General features: G+C 47.5%; 1 protein-coding gene and 1 non-coding gene across 2 annotated transcripts in view; one reads left to right on the plus strand and one right to left on the minus strand.

Annotated features, from left to right (window-relative positions):
- Positions 1-4,059: 4,059 nt before the first annotated feature.
- The window catches only part of ITIH5 (inter-alpha-trypsin inhibitor heavy chain 5), a 60,048-nt gene continuing 51,762 nt past the window's right edge, over positions 4,060-12,345 (plus strand). Inside the window, exon 1 of the mRNA XM_038741419.1 lies at positions 4,060-4,100. The gene's annotated coding sequence lies outside the window, so the exon portion shown is untranslated. The remainder of the gene's footprint in view (positions 4,101-12,345) is intronic.
- On the minus strand, positions 11,691-11,822 carry LOC119921173. Its single transcript, XR_005448479.1, has one exon. It is a non-coding gene; the product is annotated as a small nucleolar RNA SNORA5 (small nucleolar RNA).

Consider the following 12,345-nt stretch of genomic DNA (forward strand, 5'->3'; position numbering starts at 1 on the left):
CAATTGCAACTGATTTTAAAGGCTGGGAGGGGGTGTGGGAGGGGGGATACAGGTGAATACAGAAAAGCAATATTGCAAAGTAGATAGAGCATGTGCCTATGAATCAGAAGGACCTGGATTCTAAATCCTGACTACCACTTTTCTGCTGTATGACCTTGGGAAAAATCACTTCACTTCTCTGTGCCTCAGTTACTTCATCTGTAAAATGGGGATTAAGACTGTGAGCCCCATGTGGGACAGGGACTATGTCCAACCAGACTAGCTTGTATCTACCCCAGCACTTACTACAGTGTCTGGCACATAATAAGTGCTTAACAAGTTAAAAAAAATAGTGAAAAGGTAGTTTTAGAGAGCATCTATTCACCACTGCCTGGAGTCTATTTCTAGACTCCAGCTCTCTAGACTGTGAGCTTGTTGTGGGCAGGGAATGTCACCGTTTATTGTTGTATTGTACTTTCTTTCATTCATTCATTCATTCGTATTTATTGAGCGCTTAGGGTAGGGTCCGGATAGCCCCAAATCAGCAGGACAGCCACCCAATTTGACTTTTGGTAGCGGTGTTGACTTGCCCTGAGCCATTCCCACTCTCCCACTCAATCTTCCTGTGCCCAGCAGTGCCCATGAGGAGCGCAGTGTTTTCTCCAGGGCAGAAACCACTTCACATTTGCATCTTCCCTCAAAAATGAGCTGCCGTTTACAACTGGAGTGTTTGGAATGGTGGGAAGCTCTGAGTGGTAGCAACTGTTGTTTTTCACTAGCTTACACTTATCAGGTTGTATTTATCCCTGTAAAGAAAGGTTTGTCACACAGCATCCTTCCCTATAAATATTTTTGCTTTTAATTTGTAGAGGTTTGTCTATGTTCAGCTTAATGATAATTTTTTTCAAAAAGGCAGTGATACTTGCATATCTTGGGGAGCAGTAAATACCTGGATAAGGGTCTCGCTGAAGATGTGCCCCGAAGAAACTCCGAGTTAGCAAGTGTTTGATAAATATTGAACCATTGTCACTCTGTAGTAGGAAACCACCATTTATACATGTTACCACAAGATAGGGTCTATTACAAACAAAAATACTTAAAACATTGCTCCTAAAGCTACCAACTTTCCCAGAAGCCCTTGACAGTGGAGTAAAGGAAGGAAGGGAAAATTAAATTTGACCTAAATAATAATTATGGTATTTGTTAAGCACTTACTATGTGCAAAGCACTGTTTTAAGCACTGGGGTTGATCCAAGGTAATCAGATTGTCCCACGTGGGGCTTACAGTTTTAATCCTCATTTTACAGATGAGGTAACTGGGGCACCGAGAAGTTAAGTGACTTGCCCAAAGTCACACAGCCGATAAGTGGCGGAGCTGGAATTAGAACGCATGACCTCTCTGACTCCCAAGCCCGTGCTCTTTCCACTGAGACACGCTGCTTCTCTAAAGGGTAAAGAGGGTGGGATGGGGTGATGGGAAAAGGCTCAGGGAAGAGATTTTGGGCTGATGAGCCCTGAGCCCTCTAGAGATGTAGGGGGGGCATCCATTCTTTAGTATGGTGGGGCCCTCCCCAGCCATTACTCCAGCACAACTCTGACAGTAAGGGGAAGGTTGGGACTAGGGGAGGCGGAACAGGACTGACCGTTTGAAATTTTTCCTAGGAAACAATGTATTATTATTATTTGTTAAGAAAAATAAACTATGCTCCCTGTTGGGTAGAGTTGGGGACGAACACCCTCCTGGGAGAGTGGGAGTGGGCTCGAGATGGGGCAGAGACAGGCCTCAGTGGGATGGCGTGATCCCTCCCAGAGTCCTCCGCATCTGGCAAACCGGACACCCAGGAGCCCCCGCGCACAGCGAATTGGACTCCCTGGAGCCCCTGGGGATGCCCCCACCATGTGCAGAGGAATAATAATAATGGCATTTATTAAGCACTTACTGTGTGCAAAGCACTGTTTTAAGCGCTGGGGAGGTTACAAGGTGATTCAATCATATTTATTGAGCGTTTACTGTGTGCAGAGCACTGTACTAAGCACTTGGGAAGCACAAGTTGGCAACATATAGAGATGGTCCCTACCCAACAGTGGGCTCACAGTCTAGAAGGGGGAGACAGAGAACAAAACAAAACATATTAACAAAATAAAATAAATAGAATAAATATGTACAAATAGAGTAATAAATACGTACAAACATATATACATATATACAGGTGCTGTGGGGAAGGGAAGGAGGTAAGGCAGCATATAGAGATGGTCCCTACCCACCAGCAGGCTCACAGTCTAGAAGGGGGAGACAGACAACAAATCAATCAATCAATCATTTATTGAGCGCTTACTGTGTGCAGAGCACGGTACTAAGCGCTTGGGAAGTACAAGTTGGCAACATATAGAGACGGTCCCTACCCAACAGTGGGCTCACAGTCTAAAAGGGGGAGACAGAGAACAAAACCAAACATACTAACAAAATAAAATAAATAGAATAGACATGTACAAGTAAAATAAATAAATAGAGTAATAAATATGTACAAACATATATACATATATATATATAAACCAAATAAAATAAATAGAATATGTACAAGTAAAATAAATAGAGTAATAAATAGGTACAAACATATATACATATATATATATATAAACCAAATAAAATAAATAGAATATGTACAAGTAAAATAAATAGAGTAATAAATATGTACAAACATATATACAGGTGCAAGTCCAATTCGGGAACAGAAAATGGGGATTCAGTACCTGTTCTTCCTACTTTGTGAGCCCTGTCTGGGGCTGTGTCTAACTTGACTATCTTGCAGTGCTTAGGACAGTGGTTAGCACAGGTTGTCCCACGGGGTGGGGGGGGCCTCACAGTCTTCATCCTCATTTTGCAGATGAGGTAACTGAAGCCCAGAGAAATGAAGTGACTTGCCCAAAGTCACACAGCTAAGTGGCGGAGTCGGAATTAGAACCCAGGACCTCTGAGTCCAAAGCCCGTGCTCTTTCCACGGAGCCACGCTGCTTCTCTAATGAGAGGGTCCCGGCTGGGGGCTAAAGCTCTGAGTGGTAGCAGTTGTTGTTTTTCACTAGCTTACACTTATCAGGAAGTATTTATCCCTGTAAAGAAAGGTTTGTCACACAGCATCCTTCCCTATAAATATTTTTGCTTTTAATTTGTAGAGGTTTGTCTATGTTCAGCTTAATGATAATTTTTTTCCAAAAGGCCGTGACGCTTGCATATCCTGGGGAGCAGTAAATACCTGGATAAGGATCTCGCTGAAGATGTCCCCCGAAGAAACTCAAGAGGGAGGAGGAGGGCAGGGCACCTGCCTACCAACTCTGTAATAGTATACCCTCCCAAGTGCTTAGTAATACTCGTTAAGCGCTTACTATGCGCCAATCACTGGACTAAGCGCTGGCACAGTGCTCTGCGCACAGGAAGGGCTCAAGAAATACGATTGATTGATTGAGCAGGTGGAGGTGGGCCAGAGCATTTAGGGGCTGCTCGGCGGCCCCGTAGCTCTCTCCGCCAACTGTCAGCTGTGTGACTTTGGGCAAGTCACTTAACTTCTCTGTGCCTCAGTTACCTCATCTGTAAAATGGGGATGAAGACAGTGAGCCCCCCCCGTGGGACAACCTGATCACCTTGTATCCTCCCCAGCGCTTAGAACAGTGCTTTGCACATAGTAGGCGCTTAATAAATGCCATTATTATCATTATTATTATCGCTGCCCTTTTCCCAGGGCAGGGCACGAACTCCGAGGAGGAGGAGGAGGAGAAGAAGGAGGAGGAGAAAAGGAGGTGGCCGGGGGTTGGGGGAGCGGCTGGGGGAGTTGCTCTCCAGTGTCTCCGGCGCCCTGCCAGTCCTGCCCAGCCCAGAGAGCGGGGGAGGCACCAGCCGGGCATTAGCCAGGGCCCGCCTTGCAGTGGCCACCGCTTTGGCGTCTCCCTCTCTCCGGCTGGGCCCGGCGGGCACCGTGGGCACCGCGGGCACCACCTCCTCCTCCGCCTTGGCCATGCTGCCGCTGCTGCTGCTGCTGCTGCTGGGGCTGTGCCCGGGGCTCCGGGCAGCGGGGCAGGGCCCCCCCGGGCTGGACCAGGCCGAGGCCTGGGGGACCCCCTCCGACCAAGTAAGTGCGCCTCCGGGGGCGGGGGGCACGGGAACGGGGGCACCGGAGGCGGGCACGGGCCCGGGCCAACTCGCCTCTCTGCCCTCCTCCGTTTTCCCCATCGTAACAGCGATTGGGGTAGGTCGTAAGCGCCGGCTAAGGGGCTGGCACTGTGCTGAGCGCTGGGGTGGGTGAAGTTCAATTCATTCAATCGTATTTATTGAGCGCAGCCTGGCTCAGTGGAAAGAGCTCGGACTTTGGAGGCAGAAGTCATGGGGTCGTATCCCGGCTCTGCCGCATGTCTGCTGTGTGATCTTGGACGAGTCACTTAACTTCTCTGAGCCTCAGTTACCTCATCTGTAAAACGGGGATTAAGACTGTGGGCCCCATGTGGGACAACCTGATCACTTTGTATCCCCCCAGCGCTTAGAACAGTGCTTTGCACAGAGTAAGCGCTTAACAAATGCCAACATTATTATTATTATTATTATTATTATTATTACTGTGTGCAGAGCGCTGGACTAAGCGCTCAGGAAGCACAGATCGACAACAGATAGAGACGGTCCCTACCCACCGACGGGTGCAGACCCGGGCCCTGGGGTCTGGGATCAGGATCGATCGAGCCATCGAAGCCGAGCGGGCACCAATTTGACACCAATCACCCTGAAGGCAGTAATAACACTAATAATAATTCTGGTGTTTGTTAAGCGCTTACTACGTGCCAGGCACTGTACTAACTGCTGGGGTGGATCCAAGCCAATCAGGTTGGACACAGTCCCTGCCCCACGTGGGGCTCACAGTCTCCATCCCCATTTTACAGTCGAGGTAACTGAGGCACAGTGAAGTGACTTGCCCAAGGTCACACAGCATCCCAACCTGATTAGCTTGTATCTACCCCAGCTCTTAGTTCAGTGCCTGGCACATGGTAAGCGTTTAAGCATTGAACAGAGAAGCGGCATGGCCTAGTGGATAGAATGGGAGTCAGAAGGCCTGGGTTCAAATAGCCACTTGTCTGCTCTGTGATCTTGGGGAAGTCACTTCACTTTTCCGTGCCTCAGTTGCCTCAACTGTAAAATGGGGATTGAGACTGTGAGCCCTTAGAGGGACAGGGACTGAGTCCAACCTGATTTGCTTGTATCCACCCTAGCTCTCAGTACAGTGCCTGGCACATAGTAAGCACTTAACAAATACAACAATAATAATAATAATTAATAATAATAATATTAATAATAATAATAAACATCTTTTTTAAAAAAAAAAACAAAGGGCACCTTCTGTAGCCCTTAGCCCATTCCAGCTAAACTGAGCTGAGCATCCTGAAATAGGTCTCGTCAGCCACCCCTGTGTCACCTCCAGCCATGGCTGACTCTTCCGTGAACTGGACACCACCACTGGGCTGCCAAGTTGTTTAGCACCGTAGATAAGCGTTGGGATGGAGGCAGAGGTATCCTGCCAGCAGCGTAAAATAATATCTCCAGGTGGCTCTTGGCCACCAGCTGGTTGTATGATATTGGGCTAGATCTTTTTTTGTCTTCAGGTCCACCTGGGGGAAAGAAAAATCACAGACTACAGGATCTGTTAATTAGTAAGACTTTTTACAAGTACAGAATCCTAAATGGGACCGAAAGATTCTTGTTTATGTTTCCCTAGACTTAAGACTTTCTAAAATGTTTGTTTGGCTGTGGTATATTGATGGTGTATATGAGAGCACCCTGAATACAATGCATTCTGCTAAGCATTTGGTTTGGCGTGTTCTCTTGGTAGGGTAAAGGATCTAAGTCCTCTAGCCTGGCTGTCTCTTGCAAATCAGCGTGGGTGCTTTTTTTATTATTAAAAAAATGGTATTAAGTGCTTACTTGGTGCCAGGTACGATACTAAGCACTGGGGTAGATACAAGCTAATTGGGTTGATCACAGTCCATGTCCCATATGGGGCTCATAGTCTTAATCCCCATTTTACAGGTGAGGAAACCGAAGCACAGAGAAATTGTCATTTACCCAAGGGCACACAGCAGATAAGTGGGGGAGCTGAGATTAGAACTTAGGTTGCGCGGACTCCCACATTTATTCTCTGCCCACGTGGCTTCTCTGTGCTGAAGGCAGAAGCTTAGAAAGCAAATGGAATCTAGTTATTCTAGAGGATTGGTCAGAGGCAAAATTTGGAAATTCTGAACTTAGGTCTCTGAGGCGACTGTAACTAGAGATAGGAATGCCAAGTTTACAGAATGCACTGGGCAGGAGTCAGAATCAGATGAGTCTGAAGTCTTGCTGAAGCATTTCTGTGAGAGGGCAGAGGGAATTGAAAAGTGGGAGCCTTTCTCGATCAAAGAGGAAGAGTTAAAGTGCCTCCTCGCTAACATCTGCCGCTTTGCACAATATAGTTTAGTTTAGGCTCAGTTTCCTTAGTAGCATGACATGGACTTGGCCCATTTTATTGATTTCCATGCCGATTTAAGCAGCAGTGACTTCTATGTGTTTCACAGATGACAGAATGAGGGAAGTGATCCAGGATGCCGAGTTGTGTGAAAATTTGTCTTTTCACCCCACTCATCTGTTCCTGGTCTTTATCCAGCACTCTGTGTAGCTTTGCGTGCTCCGGGGCTGTCCTAGTTCAGGAAGGATGCAAGCTGATATCTGCAGGAAGTAAGGAGAAATGGTGGTCATTGAGGAGCTTTCCCTATTCTTTGAAGGATCTGGCACTGGTCACTATTGGAAGCAATATGTAGCAACAGACAGTGTTCAGATTATGGCTTTCAAATTAAGTTGCAATGGATTTTTTCCCCCCAGTCTCCCTAAAACAAAATAAAACTGTGGTAATAAAACAAAATTGAGGGAAAGAAGTTCTCTTACAGGTTTAAGGTTAAAATGTCCTCTAAGAGTTTAATGAAGACTTACCCTCTGAGTGGATTATTTTGCTAGCAAGTTGATATGTGTCTTATCTTAGTTTCAGAAAGGATGTGAATCTACTATCGCTCCCAAACTATAACGGCAGAGTTGAAGACTTGTAGGAAACACAGAGTGAGCAATTCTAACTGAGGCATTCAGTCCATTGCTCAGGATTTATTCACTCCCTAGTAGTAGTAATAATGTATTTATTGAGCACCCACAAAGTGCAGTGCACTCTAAGCACTTGGGAAAATGCAGCAGAAGCATAATAATAATAATTGTGGTATTTTTTAAGGGTTTACTATGTACCAGGGACTGTACTAAGTGCTGGGGTGGATACAAGCAAATCAGATTGGACACAGTCCCTGTCCAAGCAGCGTGGCTTAGTGGATAGAGCACAGGCTTCGGAGTGAGAGGATGTGGGTTCTAATCCTGCCTCTGCTACTTGTCTGCTTTGTGACATAGTGCAAGTCACTTAACTTGGAACAGTGCTTTGCACATAGTAAGTGCTTAATAAATGCCATCATTATTAGTAACTTCTCTGTGCTTGTTACCGCATGTGTAAAATGGGGATTAAGACTGTGAGCCCCATGTGGGACACCCTGATTACCTTGTATCTGCCCTAGCACTTAGAACAGTGCTTGGCACATAGTAAGTGCTTAACAAATACCATCATTACTATTATTATTATTATTATGTGGGGTTTACAGTCTTAATCCCCATTTTAGATCTGAGGTAACTCAGTCACAGAGAAGTGAAGTGATTTGCCCCAGGTCACATGGAAGACAAGTGGTGAAGCTGGGATTAGAACCCAGGTCCATGCTCTTTTCACTAGACCCCGCTGCTTCTCAAGAAATGTTCCCTGCCCACAAGGAGTTTACACACTAATCTGGAGACAGACATGAATGTATTTACAAATAGTGGAATCAGAACAAATCACTGCCTGGACAGTCAAAAGTAGAGATAGACATAGGTGCTGAGAATGAATGTGAATGATTGTTTAAGTGTATGAGGTGGCTGTTGGATTGCTACAACTAGAGGTCTGGTAACTAATAGGAGGAAAGTTTGTTGGAGGAGGTCACTTTTTAGGAGGGCTTTTGAGGTGGGGAGGGATGAAATTGGATACATTTGAGAGGAAGGAGACTTCCAGGTTGAGGTAGACAAAATGTATAAGGAGATGGAGGTTCAAAAGATGAGCAGGATAGAGTTAGGTGATCTTGGGAGGAGCGAAGAGTTATGGGAGAGGAGAGTCTATATGTGAAATGGAGAGAGCTGGCAAAGAGCATTTAGGCCAATGATTGGCACAGTGCCTGGTCCTAAATAATAGTATTAAGTTCTTATTATTACTATATTATTTGCAAAAACAAGCAGAGAAACATGTAAGAAACAATGATTTTAAAGAGGGCAAGAAGTAATAATAATAATAATGATGGCATTTATTAAGCGCTTACTATGTGCAAAGCACTGTTCTAAGCGCTAGAGGGATGTGATGAAACCAATCCAATAATCTGTTTTTAACGCCCAACTCCTCCTCTAAACTCCTTGTGGGCAGGGGTCCCATCTACCAGCTCTGTCAATAAATACGATTGATTGATGATGATGATGATGATGATGATGATGAGTGGACCCTCCCGAGCGTTTTGTACGGGGCTCTCCACCAAGCAAGCGAGCGCTCAGTACATACCAGAGATCAATCGATAACCATCAATAGATAGGCAGTATGGCATGGGGTTAGGGCACGGGCCAGGGAGTCACAAGGTTTGCTGCCATTTGTCTGCTGCATGGGGACAGGGCACGGGCCTGGGAGTCACAAGGTTTGCTGCCGTTTGTCTGCTGCATGGGGTAGGGACTGGCTCTATATGTTGCCAACTTGTACTTCCCAAGAGCTTAGTACAGTGCTCTGCACACAGTAAGCGCTCAATAAATACTATTGATGATGATGATGATAGGGCACGGGCCTGGGAGTCACAAGGTTTGCTGCCATTTGTCTGCTGCATGGGGACAGGGCACAGGCCTGGGAGTCACAAGGTTTGCTGCCATTTGTCTGCTGCATGGGGTAGGGACTGTCTCTATATGTTGCCAACTTGCACTTCCCAAGCGCTTAGTACAGTGCTCTGCACACAGTAAGCGCTCAATAAATACGATTGATGATGATGATGATAGGGCACGGGCCTGGGAGTCACAAGGTTTGCTGCCATTTGTCTACTGCATGGGGCAGGGCACGGGCCTGGGAGTCACAAGGTTTGCTGCCATTTGTCTGCTGCATGGGGTAGGGACTGTCTCCATATGTTGCCAACTTGTACTTCCCAAGGGCTTAGTACAGTGCTCTGCACACAGTAAGCGCTCAATAAATACGATTGATGATGATGATGATAGGGCACGGGCTTGGGAGTCACAAGGTTTGCTGCCATTTGTCTGCTGCATGGGGACAGGGCACGGGCTTGGGAGTCACAAGGTTTGCTGCCATTTGTCTGCTGCATGGGGTAGGGACTGTCTCTATATGTTGCCAACTTGTACTTCCCAAGCACTTAGTATAGTGCTCTGAACACAGTAAGCGCTCAATAAATACGATTGATGATGATGATGATAGGGCACGGGCCTGGGAGTCACAAGGTTTGCTGCCATTTGTCTGCTGCATGGGGACAGGGCACGGGCTTGGGAGTCACAAGGTTTGTTGCCATTTGTCTGCTGCATGAGGTAGGGACTGTCTCTATATGTTGCCAACTTGTACTTCCCAAGCGCTTAGTACAGTGCTCTGCACACAGTAAGCGCTCAATAAATACGATTGATGATGATGATGATGATGATAGGGCACGGGCCTGGAAGTCACAAGGTTTGCTGCCATTTGTCTGCTGCGTGGGGACAGGGCACGGGCCTGGGAGTCACAAGGTTTGTTGCCATTTGTCTGCTGCATGGGGTAGGGACTGTCTCTATATGTTGCCAACTTGTACTTCCCAAGCGCTTAGTACAGTGCTGTGCACACAGTAAGCGCTCAATAAATGCGATTGATGATGATGATGATAGGGCACGGGCCTGGGAGTCACAAGGTTTGCTGCCATTTGTCTGCTGCATGGGGACAGATCCGCCAAGATCCGCCCTTTCCTCTCCATCCAAACCGCTACCCTGCTAATTCAAGCTCTCATCCTATCCCGTCTGGACTACTGCACTAGCCTTCTCTCTGATCTCCCATCCTCGCGTCTCTCTCCACTTCAATCCATACTTCATGCTGCTGCCCGGATTATCTTTGTCCAGAAACGCTCTGGACATATCACTCCCCTCCTCAAAAACCTCCAATGGCTACCGATCAATCTGCGCATCAAGCAGAAACTCCTCACCCTGGGCTTCAAGGCTCTCCATCACCTCGCCCCCTCCTACCTCACCTCCCTTCTCTCCTTCTACTGCCCAGCCCGCACCCTCCGCTCCTCCACCACTAATCTCCTCACTGTACCTCGCTCTCGCCTGTCCCGCCATCAACCCCCGGCCCACGTCATCCCCCGGGCCTGGAATGCCCTCCCTCTGCCCATCCGCCAAGCTAGCTCTCTTCCTCCCTTCAAGGCCCTGCTGAGAGCTCACCTCCTCCAGGAGGCCTTCCCAGACTGAGCCCCTTCTTTCCTCTCCCCCTCGTCCCCCTCTCCATCCCCCCGTCTTACCTCCTTCCCTTCCCCACAGCACCTGTATATATGTATATATGGTTGTACATATTTATTACTCTATTTATTTATTTATTTATTTATTTTACTTGTACATTTCTATCCTACTTATTTTATTTTGTTGGTATGTTTGGTTCTGTTCTCTGTCTCCCCCTTTTAGACTGTGAGCCCACTGTTGGGTAGGGACTGTCTCTATGTGATGCCAATTTGTACTTCCCAAGCGCTTAGTACAGTGCTCTGCACATAGTAAGCGCTCAATAAATACGATTGATTGATTGATTGATTGATTGACAGGGCACGGGCTTGGGAGTCACAGGGTTTGCTGCCATTTGTCTGCTGCATGGGGTAGGGACTGTCTCTATATGTTGCCAACTTGTACTTCCCAAGCGCTTAGTACAGTGCTCTGCACACAGTAAGCGCTCAATAAATACGATTGATGATGATGATGATAGGGCACGGGCCTGGGAGTCACAAGGTTTGCTGCCATTTGTCTGCTGCATGGGGTAGGGACTGTCTCTATATCATCATCATCAATCGTATTTATTGAGCGTTTACTATCTGCAGAGCACTGTACTAAGCGCTTGGGAAGTACAAATTGGCAACATATAAAGACAGTCCCTACCCAACAGTGGGCTCACAGTCCAAAAGGGGGGAGACAGAGAACAAAACCAAACATACTAACAAAATAAAATAAATAGAACAGATAGGTACAAGTAAAATAAATAAATAAGTAAGTAGAGTAATAAATCCGTACAAACATATATCCATATATACAGGTGCTGTGGGGAAGGGAGGGAGGTAAGATGGGGGGGACGGGGAGGGGGACGAGGGGGAGAGGAAGGAAGGGGCTCAGTCTGGGATCCTAATTAGACTGGGCACGGTCCCTGTCCCCCGTGGGACTCCCAATCTGCATCCCCATTTTGCCAGTGAGGTAACTGAGGCACAGAGGAATTACGTGACTTGTCCAAGGTGACACGGCAGACACGTGGTGAAGCCGGGATGAGAATCAGGTCCTCTGAGCTCCAGGCGCGGGCTGTTTCTGCCAGACGGTGCCGGCTCCTCTCCCGGCCGTGCTGGCGTGTCCGCGGCGACATTTATCCCCGGGCCCCGGGGAGCGGGACGCGGGGCCCATGGGCCGCGGTGCTACTGTGGCAGCCGTTCTATGTTGCCAACTTGTACTTCCCAAGCGCTTAGTACAGTGTTCTGCACACAGTAAGCGCTCAATAAATACGATTGATGATGATGATAGGGCACGGGCCTGGGAGTCACAAGGTTTTCTGTATTTGTCTGCTGCATGGGGACAGGGCACAGGCCTGGGAGTCACAAGGTTTGCTGCCATTTGTCTGCTGCATGGGGTAGGGACTGTCTCTATATGTTGCCAACTTGTACTTCCCAAGCGCTTAGTACAGTGCTCTGCACACAGTAAGCACTCAATAAATGCGATTGATGATGATGATGATAGGGCACGGGCCTGGGAGTCACAAGGTTAGATGCCATTTGTCTGCTGCATGGGGACAGGGCACGGGCCTGGGAGTCACAAGGTTTGCTGCCATTTGTCTGCTGCATGGGGTAGGGACTGTCTCTATATGTTGCCAACTTGTACTACCCAAGCGCTTAGTACAGTGCTGTGCACACAGTAAGCACTCAATAAATACGATTGATGATGATGATGATAGGGCACGGGCCTGGGAGTCACAAGGTTTGCTGCCATTTGTCTACTGCATGGGGTAG

The sequence above is a fragment of the Tachyglossus aculeatus genome, assembly GCF_015852505.1.
Source record: "Tachyglossus aculeatus isolate mTacAcu1 chromosome 12 unlocalized genomic scaffold, mTacAcu1.pri SUPER_6_unloc_1, whole genome shotgun sequence".
Taxonomy (NCBI): Eukaryota; Metazoa; Chordata; class Mammalia; order Monotremata; family Tachyglossidae; genus Tachyglossus; species Tachyglossus aculeatus.